A 22,551-nucleotide genomic window follows, 5' to 3' on the forward strand; every position below is an offset into this window, starting at 1 on the left:
CTTTAATTTTTCTCCATTTAGAATGATGTTGGCCTGAGGCTTAGCGAAGATAGCATTTTACGATGTTGAATTTGTTTCTGTTATCCCTAGTTTTTCTAGTGTTTTGAACACAAACATGGTAATTCTTACATCCCACTTGTCCTAAGAGAAATCACATAAGGGAAGGTTATAACAGCTCATGTCTTATAAGTATATATTCTTGGTTCCTGTGAATCATTTTTTTCCTCTGGTCTTGGCTTATCCACCATCCCTAAGTTCCTTGAGGTCACTGACAATGTTCTCTACTTTTTAAAGAAGTGAATTCATTTAGGGAGAATTTATGTATGGTAGAATTTGTCCTTGTTGCGTGTACAGTTCTAATGAACTTTGACAAATGTATGCTGTGTTCTGTAACCCCCATTGAAATCAAGGTGTAGAACTCCTTTGTCACCACCAAAAGTTCTGTGACCATTCGTCATTATATTTCTGTCTCAGCCTCCAGACCTTGATAACCACTAATCTGTTTTGGTCTGGTTTTGTGTCTTCCTAAGTTATCTTTAAATTGAATTATGCAGTATGTACCATTTGGGGTTTATCTTCTTTTACTTTGCATAATATCTTTAAGATTCACCCATATTGTTGAATGCATGAGTGATCCATACCATTTTAATGCTGAGCTGTATTCCATTACATGCTTAATCTATTCACCAGTTTATAGACCATTTATGTTTTTCCAGTTTTTAGTGATGATAGCTGAAGCTGATATAAACAATTATGGTTTTTATATGGACATATACTTTTATTTCTCTTGGATAAATGCCTAGGAAGGAGGTTGCTGGGCATATGATGAATATATACTAACTAAAAGAAACTTCTTAACTACAGTCATTACTCAGTTGTTTTTAGCCAAGGACCAAAGCTAATATGGAAGAAATTTGGTACATGCAAATGAAAACCTTTTATTGGCCATTAATCCCAAGTGAATTATTACTAGAAAGTATAGGGTAATTGACTGAATTTTATCTCCTTAGTTACCTTTGTTCATTTTAAATTAGCTGGAAATAAAGAGTGAGGTGACCCAAGGCCTATAGAAAGGAAGACAGAGAAGCAATCAAAAATCTGCTAGATCCATAAACTGAAAAATAAGCATCTAGAGAAGTGTGGATTAACTATGCTTAAAATATATGTAGTGTTTATACTATTATCATTTTTATACTTTGAGGTTAAAATTTAGTGATATTTTAAAAGATATTATTTTTCAGTTAAAGCAGTTGATTTTGCATGTAAGTAACACTAAAGGTGACCCAGTTATTTCCCTTGAAAATATAAAGAAAAACAAAACAATTTTGCACTTATAGTGCTAAGTTATAGAATCTTGACTAGAGATAAATAAACAAACGCTATCAAATTAAGGTTCTGTTTGATGTTTAAGTATCTTAATGTATCTCTGAAAATAAAAAACCTACTACAATATGAAATTCACATTTTAATCAAAGACAATTTCCATTGTGTCCTTCCTTTTAATTTTTTGTTTGTAAAAATCTCAATTATTTTGACTATGGCTCAAAACTCCATCAATAGAGTGAAAAGCTGTTTTTCTGTCTTAAGTGCTCAGAAGAATTCTTCCAACTGAGTTAATTATCAGAGCTATTTTGATTAAGTGTTGTTCACTGTAGGAATTAGAATTCATAAGTGCAAAGATTATTTGAATGATAATTAGTTTTATTATTTTTTAACAAATAAGGTGTTGTGGGGATTTACTCACACAAAAACTCTGTTGAAATGGTTTTAACTTTTGAAATAATTATGTGCTTTTCAAATCATGTATTAAATATACACTGTAGACTATCACATTTTTATGGTTACTAATAAATGCAAAAACAAATTCCATGGTTATGAAAGAGGCAGTCAGGTTATACTTAGAAGATAGTATTATATTATTACACATAGAGTCACCAACTGGTACTTGGCAGGACCAGCAACAGTCTTACATGATAGTATGAAAAAAAGGCTAAAGAATAGATAATACTAGATAGGTTGAGGATGCCTGGAAACCATTGAAATGCCATAGATTGGGAAAACACAACTCATATCCTATCCATTGTAGGGCATGACTTGCTGCCTGCTTCCGGTCTTGAGGCCACGTATGTGGCTGGGATGGCTCCTGGCAATCAGCCATGAGGCAGTGCTGTGGGTAGTGATGGAAAAGGTGGACCACCTCCAGGATAGGTCCAGGACTCTTCCGCCCTCGTGGTCAGCTCGTGCCTTCCCTTACGGACTATGGGATGGGTGTACACGTGGACTCACTCCACCCCTCTGACCTTTATCCTGATTGGCTCCTGTGCAGTATATAAGTTGTGTGTACTTCCTCAGTCACTCGTCTCTCTGGCATGTCTGATTGTCCTCCGGGGAGGGAGGACTGAGTGCTGGCCACCAGTCGACCTGAGTGCTGGCCACCAGTCGACCTTTACCTTTGTTGGCTCGTCCTGTTTGGGGCGTGCTTTCCCTGCTTCTCCTGCGCTGGTCAGGAGGAGACAGGGGACTAAAAACCCTGACACTAAATGAACTTGCTTTTACTCTGGAAATATAAATAACTTTTTCATAGTTCCCTGTAGATAGTGCCCTGCCACCTTTGCATAGGACACTTGACCTAATCAATAATGGCTCCCTTTGCAAGTATGTATACAAAAATCAGAGCTCCTCAAAGGAGAAATGATGGTGCTTTAAACCAGGATGATAGTGGTGCAGAGGAAGAGAACAACCAGATTGATCAATGCCAAATTTGCTAATTGTTTGTTGGGCTGTGGGTGGGGGTAAAGAAAAGACATGAAGCAACGATGAACAACAAGGGACAGGAGAAACAATTAAGGGGTGCATTTTGATGAAATTAATTCCAAGATGCCAATAAATATGGATTGAAAATGTGAGACTCGCAGAACTCTTGGCATGAATGACTTCATTCAACTTCCTGTAATAAGAAACTTGACTGAACTCTACATAACTTCTATCAGCCCCACATCATATCCCTAACAAGACCCCAGCCCCTTTAAAATGCCAGCCTGAGAAAACTCTACAGTACTGTAAGAATTTACTGTTTGTTCCAGCCCAAACCTGACTGTAGATCCCTGATTTCCCTTTCTTTAGAACAAGTTATTTTAGAAAACTTGGAATTGTAAACCCTTTCTCTGCCACTTTTAGAAGTTAACTAGGAAGTTAAATGCCACCCAGATATGTCTTCCCAAGGACCTGGGAGTGGTCTGTTTGGAATGCAAACATCCAAGGAGACAGCTTTCCTCATTTCAATTCCTGTGGGAGGGTAAGACCTAACTTTGGTGGACATTGTGTTCTAATTTGCAAAACTACCTTCAGTCCTAAACATATGATTTATCTCTTGACATTGACATCTCTTGAAGGGGCAAGGAATGAGAGACAGGTAAGTGAGAAATGAAAGACAGAGATATACATGAGAGTTTGTCAGAGTTGACAAATAAAGGACATCTCTCTATAGTGGAGAGAGGCAAACAGTCTTGGGTCCCAGGACTTTCTAGGGGCAGGCTCAGGAATCAGAGCTGAGTGGGTCCTAATGCAGGTGGTTAGGGGTTGGGTTGGTATAAGGGAGTGGTGAGCCTCTTAGAAACACCCTTGGGTGGGAAATCAAAACTTAATAGTGGCTATCACTTAAGATGGCCATCCAGATGCTAAGCAAGGACCTTATATACCTCTTTTAAACACTTAATTTCTTTTCCTATCACGCATTTTGGTATTTAAAATGTCTCATGCCTTCTGTTTTAGTAGAATTGAGATCTGTTTGCACTCAATTTTTTCTCTTCTTCTACAGTATCTGAATAAAATTTGTCTTACTGCCTTTAACAAATTTCCAATTTTGTTATCCTTTTCCAGATGCCAAGTGGGCAATTGATATACACATCAAAAGTTCAGAGGATAGGTTGGGTATTAGACATGTGAATTCAGAAATCCTCAGTACATGAATGCTATCTAATTATCATAGAAAGAAGAAGTGGGAGAGAGAAGGAAACTTAGAAGAAAGTAGTGGGGAACCTTACATTTAGATGAGTACTATGGTTTAGATATGAGGTATATACCCAAAGCTCATATGTGAGATAATGCAAGAATGTTCAGAGGTGAAAGGATTAGGTCATGAGAGTCCTAACCTAGTTAGTGGATTAATCCACTGATATAGATTAACTGGGTGGTAACTATAGACAGGTAGGATGTGTCTGGAGGAAGTAGGTCTCTGGGGCCAAGCCTTGTTGTTTACATTTGGCTCCTGGTAAGCAGAGCTCACTCAGTCCACCCCCTTACTTCCTGGTTGCTGTGTCCTGTGCTTCTTTCCTTCTTTCCTCTACCACCTTGTTGTTCTCCCTCACCTCAAGAGAAATTGACTTGGAATCCTAACCTGGAATAACCTGGACTGAAGCTCTGAAACAGTGGGCCAAAATAACTTTTCCTCCTCTAACTTGTTCTTGCCTGGTCTTTTGGTCACAGAGATGCCAAACTGACTAAAACAGACTAGGAAGGGTAGAAGAGGAAGAATCAAACATCAAATGGAAAAAAATGTAGACAGAGGATTGAGGATAGCTTTCAGTGAGGTAAAAGGAAAACTGAGAGAGTATGTTATTGTCACAAAAACAAGGGAGGGAGTTATTCCAGGTTAGGAGTAGCTAGTCATATCAAATGATATGGATGAATAACACAAGGAAAGAGAAGTGACTACAAGATTTTGCAATGGGTTGGCATTGATGGCTTTGATAAGCTCTATCAGTAGGTTCTAAGGGTCAGAAGATAGAGCTTAGAGGATGAAGGAGTGAACGGGAGCTGAGGAAGAGGGAAATTTCGAGTTCTACTGGAAATAGAGTTAGAGAAGGGGACATTAAGTGCATTGTTTCATTTTTCTTTTCTTTCTTTTTTTTTTTAAATAAACACTAGAGCTGGATACAGTAGGACACATTTGTAATCCCAGCAATTTAAGAAGCTGAGACAAGAGGACAGCAAGTTTGAGGCCAGGCTAGACAATTTAACAAGACTCTGTCTCAAAAGAAATGTTAAAAGCATTGGAAATGTAGCCCAATGGTAGCATGTCTCTGGGTGCCACAATATGTCCACACTAGAGACTTTAAGATAGTTGGCATAGCCCAGTAGGAATGGAGAATTGATGATCTATCTGGGGCAGGGAAGGGAAAATGCTAGAGTGAAACCCTTCAGAAAGTGAGAGAGATGGGATCCTCCAAATTAAGGTCTGTACTCTTATAGGAGGAAGGGCACCCTCTCTATTCTTAAGAGCAGGAAAGTTTATGGATTGAGTGATATGAAGATAAATGAGTTCCTGTGTGGTGGTACTTATTTCCTCCATTAAACCTGAAGTGAGGTCACAGAGGAATGGGGAAAAGTCAAAGAGTGAGGGAAAAGTATAAAATTGTCATCTTGAGGGAGAATGGCACAATGACTGGGAAAAACAGTCAGATGCTGGTGTTTTCAAGGCCCGTGGGAGGCATGGTCATGAATGGTCTATGAAGCGGTCACTTTACATGTGTGATTTTCTCCAAAAATGTTCAGCTGTTTAGTTAACTATAATAAATTTGGCACCAACCAGGACTTTTATTTTCTATTGGCACTTCCATTTAGGGAGATAGGGCAAAGAAGATGGCCTGATAGAAAACCATGGAGTCGTTTGTTCTCTTATAGTCTAATTTTTTGAGTTCTTTGTATACTCTGGATATTAGGGCTCTATCTGAAGTGTGAGGAGTAAAGATTTGTTCCCAGGGTGTAGGCTCCCTATTTACCTCTCTTATTGTTTCTTTTGCTGAGAAAAAACTTTTTAGTTTGAGTAAGTCCCATTTGTTGATTCTAGTTATTAACTTTTGTGCTATGGGTGTCCTATTGAGGAATTTGGAGCCCGACCCCACCGAATGTAGATTGTAGCCAACTTTTTCTTGTATCAGACGGCGCGTCTCTGATTTGATATCAAGCTCCTTGATCCATTTTGAATTCACTTTTGTGCATGGCGAGAGAAAGGGATTCAGTTTCATTTTGTTGCATATGGATTTCCAGTTTTCCCAGCACCATTTGTTGAAGATGCTATCCTTCCTCCATTGCATGTTTTTAGCCCCTTTATCAAATATAAGAAAGTTGTAGTTTTGTGGATTGGTTTCTGTGTCCTCTATTCTGTACCATTGGTCCACCCGTCTGTTTTGGTACCAGTACCATGCTGTTTTTGTTACTATTGCTCTGTAGTATAGTTTGAAGTCTGGTATCGCTATACCGCCTGATTCACACTTCCTGCTTAGCATTGTTTTTGCTATTCTGGGTCTTTTATTTTTCCATATGAATTTCATGATTGCTTTCTCTATTTCTACAAGAAATGCCGTTGGGATTTTGATTGGCATTGCATTAAACCTATAGAGAACTTTTGGTAATATCGCCATTTTGATGTTGTTAGTTCTGCCTATCCATGAACAGGGTATATTTTTCCATCTTCTAAGATCTTCTTCTATTTCTCTCTTTAGGGTTCTGTAGTTTTCATTGTATAAGTCTTTCACCTCTTTTGTTAGGTTGATTCCCAAGTATTTTATTTTTTTTGAAGATATTTTGAATGGAGTGGTTGTCCTCATTTCCATTTCAGAGGATTTGTCACTGATATACAGGAATGCCTTTGATTTATGCGTGTTGATTTTATATCCTGCCACTTTGCTGAATTCATTTATTAGCTCTAATAGTTTCTTTGTAGAGCCTTTTGGGTCTGCTAGGTATAGAATCATATCATCTGCAAATAGTGATAATTTAAGTTCTTCTTTTCCTATTTTTATGCCTTTAATTTCTTTCGTCTGTCTAATTGCTCTGGCCAATGTTTCGAGAACTATGTTGATCAGAAGTGGAGAGAGAGGGCATCCCTGTCTTGTTCCAGATTTTAGAGGGAATGCCTTCAGTTTTTCTCCATTCAGAATGATGCTAGCCTGAGGCTTAGCATAGATTGCTTTTACAATATTGAGGTATGTTCCTGTTATCCCTAGTTTTTCTAGAGCTTTGAACATAAAGGGATGCTGTACTTTGTCAAATGCTTTTTCCGCATCTATCGAGATGATCATATGGTTCTTATTTTTAAGTCTATTGATGTGGTGAATAACATTTATTGATTTCCGTATATTGAACCAGCCTTGCATCCCAGGGATGAATCCTACTTGATCATGGTGTACAATTTTTTTGATATGTTTTTGTAACCGATTCGCCAGAATTTTATTGAGGATTTTTGCATCTAGGTTCATTAGAGATATTGGTCTGTAGTTTTCTTTCTTTGAAGTGTCTTTGTCTGGTTTAGGTATCAGGGTGATGTTGGCCTCATAGAATGAATTTGGAAGTTCTCCCTCCTTTTCTATTTCCTGAAGTAGCTTGAAAAGTATTGGTATTAGTTCTTCTTTAAAGGTTTTGTAAAATTCTGCTGTATACCCATCCGGACCTGGGCTTTTCTTAGTTGGTAGTCTTTTTATGGTTTCTTCTATTTCCTCAATTGATATTGGTCTGTTTAGGTTTTCTATATCCTCCTGACTCAATCTGGGCAGATAAAATCAACAAATGGGCCAAGGACCTGAACAGACACTTCTCAGAGGAGGACATACAGTCAATCAACAAGTACATGAAAAAATGCTCAACATCTCTAGCTGTCAGAGAAATGCAAATCAAAACCACCCTAAGATACCATCTCACTCCAGTAAGATTGGCAGCCATTAAGAAGTCAAACAACAACAAGTGCTGGCGAGGATGTGGGGAAAAGGGTACACTTGTACATTGCTGGTGGGACTGCAGATCGGTGCAGCCAATTTGGAAAGCAGTATGGAGATTTCTTGGAAAGTTGGGAATGGAGCCACCATTTGACCCAGCTATTCCCCTTCTTGGTCTATTCCCTAAAGACCTAAAAAGGGCATGCTACAGGGACACTGCTACATCGATGTTCATAGCAGCACAGTTCACAATAGCAAGACTGTGGAACCAACCTAGATGCCCTTCAATAGACGAATGGATTAAAAAAATGTGGCATTTATACACAATGGAGTATTACTCTGCATTAAAAAATGACAAAATCATAGAATTTACAGGGAAATGGATGGCATTAGAGCAGATTATGCTAAGTGAAGCTAGCCAATCCCTAAAAAACAAATGCCAAATGTCTTCTTTGATATAAGGAGAGTAACTAAGAACAGAGTAGGGATGAAGAGCAGGAGAAGAAGATTAACATTTAACAGGGATGAGAGGTGGGAGGGAAAGGGAGAGAGAAGGGAAATTGCATGGTAATGGAAGGAGACCCTCAGGGTTATACAGTGGAGGAGGTAGAGAGAATTCACGAATTCACGAATTCAGGGGAGAGGTGGGGAGGGGGGAGGGGGGAGGATGGGAAAGGCAGCGGAGCACAACGGACACTAGTATGGCAATTTGTAAATCAATGGATGTGTAACTGTTGTGATTCTGCAATCTGGGTATGGGGTGAAGGTGGGAGTTCATAACCCACTTGAATCAAAGTGTGGAATATGATATGTCAAGAAATTTGTAATGTTTTGAACAACCCACAATAAAAAATTAAAAAAAAAAAAAAAAAAAAAAAAAGAAAACCATGGAGTCCCAGAATAAAGGTCTTAATAAGATTTTGTTAGTGGAGGTATTAAATAAGTAATTTAGAGGACTGGAGGTGGTGAGTGAAGAATGAAATGTTTGTAATTGAGATTCTGAATGTGGAACAATTTCCAATGATAAGACATAGGACCTAGGATATAACGGTATGTGGGGGTGACTGGGGTACTGTGATGTGACGTACATCAGAGATAGTCTCTTAAGAAAATGATGGTCACAGGTACTCATGTGCATGTTGAAGCCATTCTGAATGGTGGCAGTAGTTTTGATGGAAAGGAAGGCCACACACAGAGCAAGGGAGGCTGACAAAGACCCTCACAGATGATAGCAAAGAAGAGACAAATGACATGCTATCTTTAGGTGGCCTATGCATCAAGGAAACAGGAGGTGTGTCCTTTCCCCTCCCAGGACATTTGCACCAACCACTTTAAACTCTTTGAAGGGGACCACAGGACTTCCTGCCTTTTCTGGTACCATGCTTCTGAACAGCACCTACATTCCAGTCACTATGGCCCTTCAGTTTCATGAGGAGGCTGAACTCTTCTACCTCAGGGTCTTACCACATGCTATTTCCTACGCTTTATATTCTTATCACACGAATGACCCCCTTTCAGCCTCAGTTTAGATGTCATTTCTTTCCTAATCTCACAGATAAAGGTGTTCCTATGTATAATACCTTGTTAACAAAATTTGAAAGTTACATATTTTTTTTTTTACTTTTAAAATTTTTTTAAAATTTGAATTTGTTATATATGATAGCAGAATGCATTATAATTCACATTATATAGAGAGAGCACGATTTTTCATATCTCTGGTTGTATACATTTTGTCTTCACACATGCACTTGGGGGTAATGATGTCCATATCATTCCACCATCTTTCCTACCCCCATGTCCCCTTCCTTCACCTCCCTCAACTTTGCTCTATCTAGAGTTCGTCTAATATTCCTAAGCTCCCCTTACACAACCACATTATGAATCAGCACCCTTATATCAGAGAAAACATTTGGAATTTGGTTTTCTGGGATTGGCTAACTTCACTTAGCATTATATTCCCCAACTCCATTCATTTACTTGCAAATGCCATGATTTTATTCTTTTTTAATGCTAAGTAATATTCCATTGTGTATATAAACAACATTTTCTTTATCCATTCATTCACTGAAGGGCATCTAGGTTGGCTCCACAGTTTAGCTATTGTGAATTGTGCTGCTAAAAATGTTGATGTGGCTGTGTCCCTGTAGTATGCTGTTTTTAAGTCCTTTGGGTATACATCAAGGAGTGGGATAGCTGGGTCAAGTGGTGGTTCCATTCCCTGCTTTCCTAGGAATCTCCATACTACTTTCCAGATTGACTGCACCAGTTTGCAGTCCCACCAGCAAAGTATGAGTGTGCCTTTCTCCCCACATCCTCACCAACACTTATTGTTGTTTGTGTCCTTAATAGCTGCCATTCTGACTGGAGTGAGATGAAATCCTGGAGTGGTTTTGATTTGCTAGAGATGTTGAACATTTTTTTTTCACGTATTTATTGATTGATTGTATATCCTCTCCTGAGAAGTGTCTGTTCAGGTCCTTGGTCCATTTATTGATTGGGTTATTTGTTTTTTTGGTGTTAAGTTTCTTGAGTTATTTTTATACTGAGAGATTATAGTGTTCTGTCTGATGTGCTTGTGTTTAAATTTGCTCCCATTCTGTAGGCTTTCAATTCACCTCACTGATTATTATTATTATTATTATTATTTTTGCTGAGAAGAAGATTTTTAGTTAGAAACCATCCCATTTATTGATTCTTGATTTTAATTCTTGCATTGTAGGAGTTTTATTAAGGAAGTTGGGGCCTAGTCCAACATGATGGAGATTTGGGCCAACTTTTTCTTCTAATAGGTGCAGTGGCTCTAGGTTAATTCCTAGGTCCTTGATCCACTTTGAGTTTTGTGCATGGTAAGAAAGAGGGGTTTAATTTCATTTTGTTGTATATGGATTTCCAGTTTTATCATCACTATTTATTGAAGAGGCTATCTTTTCTCCAATGTACATTTTTGGTGCCTTTGTCAATATAAGATAACTGTAATTATGTGGGTTAGTCTCTGTGTCCTCTATTCTGTACCATTGGTCTCCCAGTCTATTTTGGTGCCAATACCATGGTGTTTTTGTTTCTATCACTCTGTAGTATAGTTTAAGGTATGGTATTGTGATACCACCTGCTTCACTCTTCTTGCTAAGGATTGCTTTAGCTATTCTGGGTCTATTATTTTTTTAGATGAATTTCATGATTGCTTTTTCTATTTCTATGAGGAATGTCATTGGGATTTTAATTAGAATTTCATTAAATCTGTATGTTGCTTTTGGTAGTATGGCCATTTTGACAATATTAATTCTGCTGATCCAAGAATAAGGGACATCTTTCCATCTTCTAAGGTCTTCTTTAATTTCTTTCCTTAGTGTTCTGTAGTTTTTGTTGTAGAGGTCTTTCGCCTCTTTCATTAAGTTGATTCCCGAGTATTTTTTTTGAGGGGGGGGCTATTGTAAATGGGGTAGTTTGCCTCATTTATCTTTCAGAGGGTTTGTCACTGATATACAGAAATGCCTTTGATTAATGGGGGTTGATTTTGTATCTTGCTACTTTGCTGAATTCATTTACTTTAGCCCGTGGCCAGCACAGGTTTCATAAATGAAGGCTCAGCTATGTGAGAAATCCAAAAAGGGAGTTTGAATTAAAGAGACAGACTCTAATTACCTTTAAACCAGCTCCAGGATGGCTTCTCCTACCTTCAGCCTCAAGCTACCTATTAGAGTAGCGAGGTTTACTGAAGAGGCCAGTGAGAGAGAGAGAGAGAGAGAGAGAGAGAGAGAGAGAGAGAGAGAGAGAAAGAGAGAACAGGGAGTGGACTTTTATTGGGGAACAAAAAATTCTGGGGAAAATCCCATCCAATGAAGATTAAGGGGGGCAGTGTCCCAAGGTCAGGTGCGATGATTGGGTCTTCAGGAATTATGGCCAGACACGCCTCCACACAGACAAGCCCTCGGACCTGAGAAGGGTGGGGAAAGCTCTGGAAACAAAGTTGTGTCTAAGAGCCTCTTGCCCAGCCAGGGAGGTAACTCAAATCACCTGTGAGGATGGCCTCCTACAATTTACTAGTTCTAGAAGTTTTCTGGTGGAATTTTTTGGGTTTTCTAGGTTTAGAATCATATCATTGGCAAATACTGATAATTTGAATTCTTCTTTTCCTATCTGTATCCCTTTAATTTCTTTCATCTGTCTAATGGCTCTGGCCAGTGTTTCAATAGAATATTAAATAGAATTGGTGAAAGAGGGCATCCCTGTCTTGTTCCAGTTATTAGAGGGAATGCTTTCAATTTTTCTCCATTTAGAATGATGTTGGCCTGGGGTTTAGCATAGATAGCTTTTATAATGTTGAGATATGTTCCTGTTGTCCCTAGTTTTTCTAGTGTTTTGAATGTGAAGGTGTGCTCTATTTTGTTGAATGCTTTTTCTGCATCAACTGAGATGATCATATGATTCTTATCTTTGTGTGTGTGTGTGTGTTTTGCTTTTTTTAAAAATTTTTATTGTTGGTTGTTCAAAACATTACATAGTTCTTGACATATGATATTTCACACTTTGATTCAAGTGGGTTATGAACTCCCATTTTTACCCCGTATACAGATTGCAGAATCACATTGGTTACACATCCACTGATTTACATATTGCCATACTAGTGTCTGTTGTATTCTGCTGCCTTTCCTATCCTCTACTATCCCCCGTCCTCTCCCCTCCCTTCCCCTCTTCTCTCTCTACCCCATCTACTGTAATTCATTTCTCCCCCTTGTTTTGTTTCCCTTTCCCCTCACTTCCTCTTGTATGTAATTTTGTATAACCCTGAGTGTCTCCTTCCATTTCCATGCAGTTTCCATTCTCTCTCCCTTTCCCTCCCACCTCTCATCCCTGTTTAATGTTAATCTTCTTCTCATGCTCTTCTTCCCTACTCTGTTCTTAGTTACTCTCCTTATATCAAAGAAGACATTTGGCATTTGTTTTTTTAGGGATTGGCTAGCTTCACTTAGCATAATCTGCTCTAATGCCATCCATTTCCCTGCAAATTCTATGATTTTGTCATTTTTTAATGCAGAGTAATGCTCCATTGTGTATAAATGCCACATTTTTTTTTATCCATTCGTCTATTGAAGGGCATCTAGGTTGGTTCCACAGTCTTGCTACTGTGAATTGTACTTCTATAAACATCGATGTAGTAGTGTCCCTGTAGTACGCTCTTTTTAGGTGTTTAGGGAATAGACCAAGAAGGGGAATAGCTGGGTCAAATGATGGTTCCATTCCCAGCTTTCCAAGAAATCTCCATACTGCTTTCCAAATTGGCCGCACCAATTTGCAGTCCCACCAGCAATGTACAAGTGTACCCTTTTCCCCACATCCTCGCCAGCACTTGTTGTTGTTTGACTTCCTAATGGCTGCCAATCTTACTGGAGAGAGATGGTATCTTAGGATGGTTTTGATTTGCATTTCTCTGACTGCTAGAGATGGTGAGCATTTTTTCATGTACTTGTTGATTGATTGTATGTCCTCCTCTGAGAAGTGTCTGTTCAGGTCCTTGGCCCATTTGTTGATTGGGTTATTTGTTTTCTTATTGTTTAATTTTTTGAGTTCTTTGTATACTCTGGATATTAGGGCTCTATCTGAAGTGTGAGGAGTAAAGATTTGTTCCCAGGGTGTAGGCTCCCTATTTACCTCTCTTATTGTTTCTTTTGCTGAGAAAAAACTTTTTAGTTTGAGTAAGTCCCATTTGTTGATTCTAGTTATTAACTCTTGTGCTATGGGTGTCCTATTGAGGAATTTGGAGCCCGACCCCACAGTATGTAGATCGTAGCCAACTTTTTCTTCTATCAGACGCCGTGTCTCTGATTTGATATCAAGCTCCTTGATCCATTTTGAGTTACCTTTGGTGCATGGCGAGAGAAAGGGATTCAGTTTCATTTTGTTGCATATGGATTTCCAGTTTTCCCAGCACCATTTGTTGAAGATGCTATCCTTCCTCCATTGCATGCTTTTAGCCCCTTTATCAAATATAAGATAGTTGTAATTTTGTGGATTGGTCTCTGTGTCCTCTATTCTGTACCATTGGTCCACCCACCTGTTTTTGTACCAGTACCATGCTGTTTTTGTTACTATTGCTCTGTAGCATAGTTTGAAGTCTGGTATCGCTAAACCGCTTAATTCACACTTCTTGCTTAGAGTTGTTTTTGCTATTCTGGGTCTTTTATTGTTCCATATGAATTTCATGATTGCCTTCTCTATTTCTACAAGAAATGCCGTTGGGATTTTGATTGGCATTGCATTAAACCTATAGAGAACTTTTGGTAATACCACCATTTTGATGATGTTAGTTCTGCCTATCCATGAACAGGGTACATTTTTCCATCTTCTAAGATCTTCTTCTATTTCTCTCTTTAGGGTTCTGTAGTTTTCATTGTATAAGTCTTTCACCTCTTTTGTTAGGTTGATTCCCAAGTATTTTATTTTTTTTGAGGATATTGTGAATGGAGTGGTTGTCCTCATTTCCATTTCAGAGGATTTGTCACTGATATACAGGAATACCTTTGATTTATGCATATTGATTTTGTATCCTGCCACTTTGCTGAATTCATTTATTAGCTCTAATAGGTTTTTTGTAGACCCTTTTGGGTCTGCTAGGTATAGAATCATGTCACCTGCAAATAGTGATAATTTAAGTTCTTCTTTTCCTATTTTTTATTCCTTTAATTGCTTTCGTCTGTCTAATTGCTCTGGCCAGTGTTTCGAGAACTATGTTGAACAGAAGTGGTGAGAGAGGACATCCCTGTCTTGTTCCAGATTTTAGAGGGAATGCCTTCAATTTTTCTCTATTCAGAATGATGCTAGCCTGAGGCTTAGCATAGATTGCTTTTACAATATTGAGGTATGTTCCTGTTATCCCTAGTTTTTCTAGAGTTTAGAACATGAAGGGATGCTGTACTTTGTCAAATGCTTTTTCGGCATCTATCGAGATGATCATATGGTTCTTATCTTTAAGTCTATTGATGTGGTGAATAACATTTATTGATTTCCGTATATTGAACCAGCCTTGCATCCCAGGGATGAATCCTACTTGATCATGGTGAACCATTTTTTTGATATGTTTTTGTATCTGATTCGCCAGAATTTTATTGAGGATTTTTGCATCTAGGTTCATTAGAGATATTGGTCTGTAGTTTTCTTTCTTTGAAGTGTCTTTGTCTGGTTCAGGAATCAGGGTGGTGTTGGCCTCATAGAATGAATTTGGAAGTTGTCCCTCTTTTTCTATTTCCTGGAATAGCTTGAAAAGTATTGGTATTATTTCTTCTTTAAAGTTTTTGTAAAACTTTGCTGTATCCCTGTCCGGTCCTGGGCTTTTCTTAGTTGGTAGTCTTTTGTTGGCTTCTTCTATTTCCTCAATTGATATTGGTCTGTTTAGGTTGTCTATATCCTCCTGACTCAATCTGGGCAGATGATATGACTCAAGAAATTTATCGATGCCTTCACTATCTTCTATTTTATTGGAGTATAAGGATTCAAAATAATTTCTAATTATCTTCTGTATTTCTGAAGTGTCTGTTGTGATATTGCCTTTTTCATCCCATATGCTAGTAATTTGAGTTCTCTCTCTTCTTCTCTTCGTTAGCATGGCTAAGGGTCTGTTGATCTTATTTATTTTTTCAAAGAACCAACTTTTAGTTTTGTCAATTTTTTCAATTGTTTCTTTTGTTTCGATTTCATTAATTTCAGCTCTGATTTTAATTATTTCTTGCCTTCTACTTCTTTTGCTGTTGTTTTACTCTTCTTTTTCTAGGATTTTGAGATGAAGTGCGAGATCATTTATTTGTTGTTTTTTTCTTTTTTTAAGGAATGAACTCCAAGCAATGAATTTTCCTCTTAGAACTGCTTTCATTGTGTCCCATAGATTCCGATATGTTGTGTCTGTGTTTTCATTTATCTCTAAGAATTTTTTAATTTCCTCCTTGATGTCTTCTATAACTCATTGATCATTCAGTATCCTATTGTTCATTCTCCAAGTGATGCATGATTTTTCCTTCCTTCTTTTATCGTTGATTTCCAGTTTCATTCCATTATGATCAGTTAGGATGCATGGTATTATCTCTACTCCTTTATATTGTCTAAGTGTTGCCCTGTGACATAATATATGATCTATTTTTGAGAAGGATCCATGTGCTGCTGAGAAAAAAGTGTAACTGCTTGATGTTGGGTGGTATATCCTATATATGTCAATTAAGTCTAGGTTATTAATTGTTTTATTGAGTTATATAGTTTCTTTATTCAACTTTCTTTTGGAAGATCTGTCCAGTGGTGAGAGAGGTGTGTTGAAGTCTCCCATAATTATTGTATGGTGGTCTATTAGACTCTTGAACTTGAGAAGAGTTTGTTTGATGAACATAGCTGCACCATTGTTAGGGGCATATATATTTATGATTGTTATGTCTTGTTGGTGTATGGTTCCCTTGAGCAGTGTGTAGTGTCCCTCTTTATCCCTTTTGATTAACTTTGGCTTGAAATCTATTTTATTTGATATGAGTATGGACACTCCTGCTTGTTTCTGAAGTCCATATGAGTGATATGATTTTTCCCAACCTTTCACCTTCAGCCTATGTATGTCTTTTCCTATCAAATGTGTCTCCTGTTGGCAGCATATTTTTGGATCTTTTTTTTTTCATCCACTCTTCTAGCTTGTGTCTCTTAATTGGTGAGGTTAAGCCATTAACATTTAGGGTTATTATTGAGATATGGATTGTTTTCCCAGCCATATTTGTTTATTTATGTTACTTACCATGGTTTGTTTTTCCTCTTTGATTATTTTTTCCCTTTACTGTACTACCTCCCAGTGTTGGTTTTCATTGTTATTTTCCATTTCCTCTTCCTGTAATGTTTTGCTGAGGATGTTTTGAAGAGATGGTTTTCTAGCTGCAAATTCTTTTAACTTTTTTTATCGTGGAAGGTTTTAATTTCATCTTCCATCCTGAAGCTTAATTTCGCTGGATACAGAATTCTTGGTTGGAACCTATTTTCTTTCAGCATTTGAAATATGTTATTCCAGGATCTTCTAGCTTTCAGAGTCTGTGTTGAAAGATCAGCTGTTATCCCGATTGGTTTACCCCTAAATGTAATCTGCTTCCTTTCTATTGTAGCTTTTAAAATTATCTCCTTATTCTGTATGTTGGGCATCTTCATTATAATGTGTCTAGATGTGGATCTCTTATGATTTTGCACATTTGGCGTCCTGTAGGCTTCTAGGATTTGGGATTCTATCTCATTCTTCAAGTCTGGGAAGTTTTCTCGTATTATTTCTTTGAACAGATTGCTCATTCCTTTGGTTGGACCTCTATACCTTCCTGTATCCCAATGACTCTTAAGTTTGGTCTCTTAATGTTATCCCATATTTCTTGGATGTTCTGCTCATGGTTTCTTAACAGTCTCACTGAGCTGTCTATGTTCTTTTCAAGTTGAAATACTTTGTCTTCATTGTCTGATGTTCTATCTTCTAAATGTTCTACTCTGCTGGTAGTATTCTCATTTGAGTTTTTAAGTTGGTTTATTGCTTCCTGCATTTCTAGGATTTCTGTTTGTTTGTTTTTTATAACCTCTATCTCCCTGTATAGTTGATCTTTTGCTTCTTGGATTTGTTTATGTAAGTCACTGTCGAAGTGATCTTTCATTGTCTGATTTTGCTGTCTAATGTCTTCCTTGAGACTCCAGATCATCTGAAGCTTATATATCCTGAATTCTTTATCTGACATTCCATCTGCTGCAGATTTTACCTCTTCTAAAGTTGAGTTGAACTGCATTGCTTGTGGTCCTTTCTTTCCTTGTCTTTTCATACTGCTCATGTTTCTTTCTGCTTGGTGAAACTGTTGTGTTATTGAATTTTCCCCCTATATATTTATATTGCTCTTGTATAGTTGCAAAGTCTCCCTTGCAGGTGCGGGCGGTGGCTGTGCTCCTCCTCCAATTGGGGTCATCTATTATGCCGGCGGGCCGCTGGGCCCCTTCTCCGGGTCGTGTGGTCTGCCTACCTTGCGGGCAACGGCTGGGCCCCTCCTCCAATAGGGGTGATCTGTCTACCATGCTGGCGGGCCGCTGGGCCTGTTCTCCAGGTTGCAGATCTGCCTACCTTGCAGGCGCAGGTGGCAGCTCTGCCCCTCCTCCAATTGGGGTGATCTTTCAACTAGGCGGCGGGCCGCTGGGCCCCTTCTCCGGGTCGTGTGGTCTGCCTACCTTGTGGGCGGCAGCTGGGCCCTTCCTCCAAATGGGGTGATGTGTCTACCACACCGGCGGGCCGCTGGGCCTGTTCTCCCTGTTGGTCGCAGGTCTGCCTACCTTTCAGGCGCGGGCGGCAGCTCTGCCCCTCCTCCAATTGGGGTGATGTGTCTACCATGCCGGCAGGCCACTGGGCCTGTTCTGATTCTTATCTTTAAGTCTATTGATGTGATGAATTACATTTATTGATTTCCATATGTTGAATCAACCTTGCATCCCTGGGTTGAACCCCACTTGATTGTGGTGCACTATCTTTTTGATATGTTTTTGTATTGTATTTGCCTGAATTTTATTGATAACTTTTGCATCTATGTTTATTAGAGATATTGGTCTGAAGTTTTTTTTTTCTTTGATGTGGTTTTCTTTGCCTGGAAATCAGGGTGATACTGGCCTCATAGAATGAGTTGAATGAGTTTGGAAGTGCTCCCTTTTTTTTCTATTTCACAAAATAATTTTATGAGTATTGGCATTAATTCTTCATTAAAGGTGTTGTAGAACTTAGCTATGTATCCATCTGGTCCTGGGCTTTTCTTGGTTGCTTGGCTTCTGATGACATTTTCTATTTCATCACTTGAAATCAATCTGTTTAAATTATGTATATCATTATGATTCAATTTGGGCAAATCATAAGACTAGAAATTTGTTGATGCCTTCAATATTTTCTATTTTATTGGAGTACAAGTTTTCAAAATGATTTCTAATTATCTTCTGTATTTCTGTAGTATCTGTTTTGATATTTCCTTTATCATCATGTACAGTAGTAATTTGAGTTTTCTCTCTCCTTGTCTTCATTAGAGTGGCTGAGGGTTTGTCAATTTTATTTATTTTTTTCAAAGAACCTACTTTTTGTTTGTCCATTTTTTCAATTGTGTCTTTTGTTTCAATTTCATCTCTGATTTTAATTATTTCCTATCTTCTACTAATTTTGATGTTGTTTTGTTCTTTTTCTAGGGCTTTGAGATGTAATTTTAGGTCATTTACTTGTGAAGTTTTTCTTCTTTTAAGAAATGAACTCCATGCAATGAACTTTCCTTGTAATGCCTTCATAGTGTTCCAGGGATTTTGATATGTTGTATCAGTGTTCTCATTTACCTCTAAGAATTTTTGAATCTCCTCACTGTTCATTCAGCATATTATTTATTCTCCAGGTGTTGGATTAGCTTTTATTTTTTACTTTATCATTGATTTCTAGTTTTATTCCATTATGAACGAATAGAATCAGGGTAATATCTCTACTTTTTTTTTTGTATTTGCTAAGAGTTGCTTTGTGGCATAGTATATGGTCTATTTTAGAGAAGGATCCATGTGCTGTTGAGAAGAATGTGTATTCTCTCATTAAAGGATGAAATATTCTATATATATTGGTGATGTCTAAGTTATTGATTTTATTATTGAGTTCTGTAGTTTCTTTGTTCAGCTTTTGTTTGGAAGATCTATCCAGTGATGAAAGAGGTGTGTTAAAGTCACCCAGAATTATTGTATTGTGATCTGAATCTTGAACTTGAGAAGAGTTCTTTTGATAAACATAGATGCTCCATTGTTTGGGGCATATATATTTATAATTGTTAAATTTTGTTGGCATATGGTTCCCTTGAGCTGTATGTAGTATCCTTCTTTATCCCTTTTGGTTAACTTTGGCTTGAAGTCTACTTTATTTGATATGAGCATGGAAACCCCTGCTTGCTTCCGCAGCCCATGTGAGTGTTATGATTTTTTCCAACCTTTTACCTTTAGTCTATGGATATCTTTTCCTATGAGATGATTCTCTTAGAGGCAGCATATTGTTTGGTCTTTTTTTTTTTTTTTTTGATCCAAACTGCTAGTTTATGTCTTTTGATTGGTGAGTTTAGGCCACTAACATTCAGGGTTATTATTGAGACATGGTTTGTATTCCCAGACATTTTGGTTTATTTTTAGTATTTAATTTGACTTGACTTCTCCTTTGATTAGTTTTTCCTTCAGTGTAATACATCCCTTGTTGATTTTCATTGTTGTTTTTCATTTCCTTTTCATGGAATATTTTGCAGAAGATGTTTTGTAATGCAGGCTTTCTAGTTATAAATTCTTTTTACTTTTGCTTATCATGGAAAGTTTTTATTTCATCATCAAATCTAAAGCTTAATTTTGCTGGCTATAAGATTCTTGGCTGGCATCTATTTTCTTTCATGCTGTTCCATGGTCTCCTGGCTTTGAGGGTCTGCTGAGATAAGAACTGGTCTTCCCCTATACACGAGCTGATTCCTTCCTCTTGCGGCCTTTAAGATTATATCCTTATTTTCTATGCTAGGCATTTTCATTATAATGTGCCTTGATGTAGATACATGCTAATTTTGTACATTTGGTGTCCTGTAAGTCTTTTCTATTTGATTTTTCAATTCATTCTTCATGTTTGGGAAATTTTCTGATATTATCTCATTGAAAAGATTGTACATTCCTTTGGTTTGAAACTCTGTGCCTTCTTCTATTCCAGTAATTCTGACATTTGGTCTTTTGATGCTGTCCCATAATGCTTGGATGTTCTGTTCATGTTTTCTTACTACCTTCACTGTGTGGTCAACTTTGTTTTCCAGATTGTATACTTTATCTTCATTATCTGACATACCGCCTACCAAGTGATCTAGTCTGTTGGTGAAGCTTTCTATTGAGTTTTTTTCTTAATTTGGTTTATTGTTTCCTTTGTTTCAAGGATTTCTGATTGTGTTTGTTTTTCAGAATCTCTCTCTCTTTTGTGAAGTAAGCTTTTGCTACCTTTTTTTGCTCCCTTATCTCTTTGTTGGTGTGATCAATGGATACCTATATTTGCTCTCTTATCTCTTTCTTGGAGTCATCAATTTTTGCCTGTATTTGCTCATTTAGGTCATTCTTTAATTCACAGATAATTTTAATTATGAACTTTCTGAACTCCTTCTTTGACATTTCATCATCTGTGCTGTCCATAGGTTCTGTTATTGTGGTGTTCTGTTTTGTTTGGGGCACTTTCCTCCCTTATTTTTTCATGTTGTCTATGTGATTTCCTTACTTCCAGTGTGGATCTGAGTTATTACAGTTTCTACCCTACAATCTTGTAGTATCTGTGCAGATTATCTCTATCTCACTTTGGTGTTAGGTTTCCAGACCCTACTGGTGTTCCATGATGAATGCTGCTGCAACTATAGGTGGTAGTGGCACCAGCAGAGGTAACTCGAGATAGCAATGGAGGTGCCCCAAGATGGATGCAATGTCTTTCAGAGATGGGTCTGAAAGGGTGGCCTTACAGTGGCTTTGGGATACCTGCTCTGAGATGCAGCTTCTTCTAGGCCCTGTTTTGTTGTCACTAGTAGAGGCTACTGCATGGAGAAGGCTATGGCAAGGTCTGCAGTTTTCCAAGAAGGCAGTGGGTTAGACCTGGTCTCCTAGGTGTGGGGAGGGTGATGGACCTGGACCTACCCTGGGCCTGGGATTCCACACAGGTAGGTGGAGGTGGTTCTGGCCCAGGGCCTGAGCTCCAGGCAGAGGGTCTGCCCTTCGATGGGATGGACCTGGGCCTACCCAGGGCCTGGACTCCTGTGCAGGTTGGTGGAGTTGGATCTGGACTGGGCTTGAGCTCTTGCAGTGGTCTGCTTGTGGTGGGATGGACCTAGGCCTACCCTAGGCCTAGGCTCCCATCTGAAAGTTACATTTGATAGTTGACTTACCTTTTTGCTTTTTATGTTAGGTCCATGAATGTAGGATGTTCTTCTCCACATCTGTAGTTGCAGAAGCTAGGAGAGTGCCAGGTACACAATAAGTTGCAAACAGTAATGCACTACAGTGGTTAGGTGTGCAGGCTCTGGAGTTAGATGGTCTATGTTCAAATCCTGTCTCTAACAATCCTGCCGCTACCAGGTCATCCTCCAGTACTTAAAACATTGAGTTTTTTTTTTTTTTTGAAAATTATTTAACCTCTCTTTGCCTTTATCCTTTCCTACCCAATGTGTGAAATAGAGAGAAAATAATTATTTCACAGAGTTTAGAATAGATGTGAGGATTGGAAATAATGTTCGCAATTGTAATACTTATCAGAGAGTAAATGCTCAACAATTGTTGCTGAAAGATACAGTAAATAAACGTTCACTTATTCAACTATCTTGAGTATTAATTTGTTATAGGAAAAAAAAAACCTCTTTTAATTGTACAATCAAATTTTCTCTAACATTGAGCAATCGAACCTCTATATTGTTGATTTCCTTCAACTGTACAATGAGGGATTTGGGCATTGTCACCTCTGTTTTTTCTAGTTCTAAAATCCTCAGTCATGTGACTATAACATTGTCATTTTCCTTCCTTGGTTTGCCAGAAATGGTCATCCTCCAGTACTTAATGGTGTGTTTTATTTTATGGTTGTTTTTTTTTTTTTGTAATAGGAGTTGGTGGATAATGGAATCACCTAGAATTTTTGTTGGTTTGTTTTCAAATTACAGATGTTTTTCTATTCCTTTGCCTCTGATTCTGACACATGTAGGGAGAGAGTGTTTTAGTTTAAAAACCTCCCAGGTATATTAAATCCCCTTCTGGCTTCTCTCAGTGATCTGCTTCTATTATCTATCCTATTGAGAACCACCAATTTAACAGAGAA

General features: G+C 38.0%; 1 pseudogene; it reads right to left on the minus strand.

Annotated features, from left to right (window-relative positions):
* LOC114086882 (glyceraldehyde-3-phosphate dehydrogenase-like) overlaps positions 1-20,557 on the minus strand; it is a 41,138-nt pseudogene extending 20,581 nt beyond the window's left edge.
* Positions 20,558-22,551: the final 1,994 nt, after the last annotated feature.

The sequence above is a fragment of the Marmota flaviventris genome, chromosome 6 (genome assembly GCF_047511675.1).
Source record: "Marmota flaviventris isolate mMarFla1 chromosome 6, mMarFla1.hap1, whole genome shotgun sequence".
In the NCBI taxonomy this organism is placed as follows: Eukaryota; Metazoa; Chordata; class Mammalia; order Rodentia; family Sciuridae; genus Marmota; species Marmota flaviventris.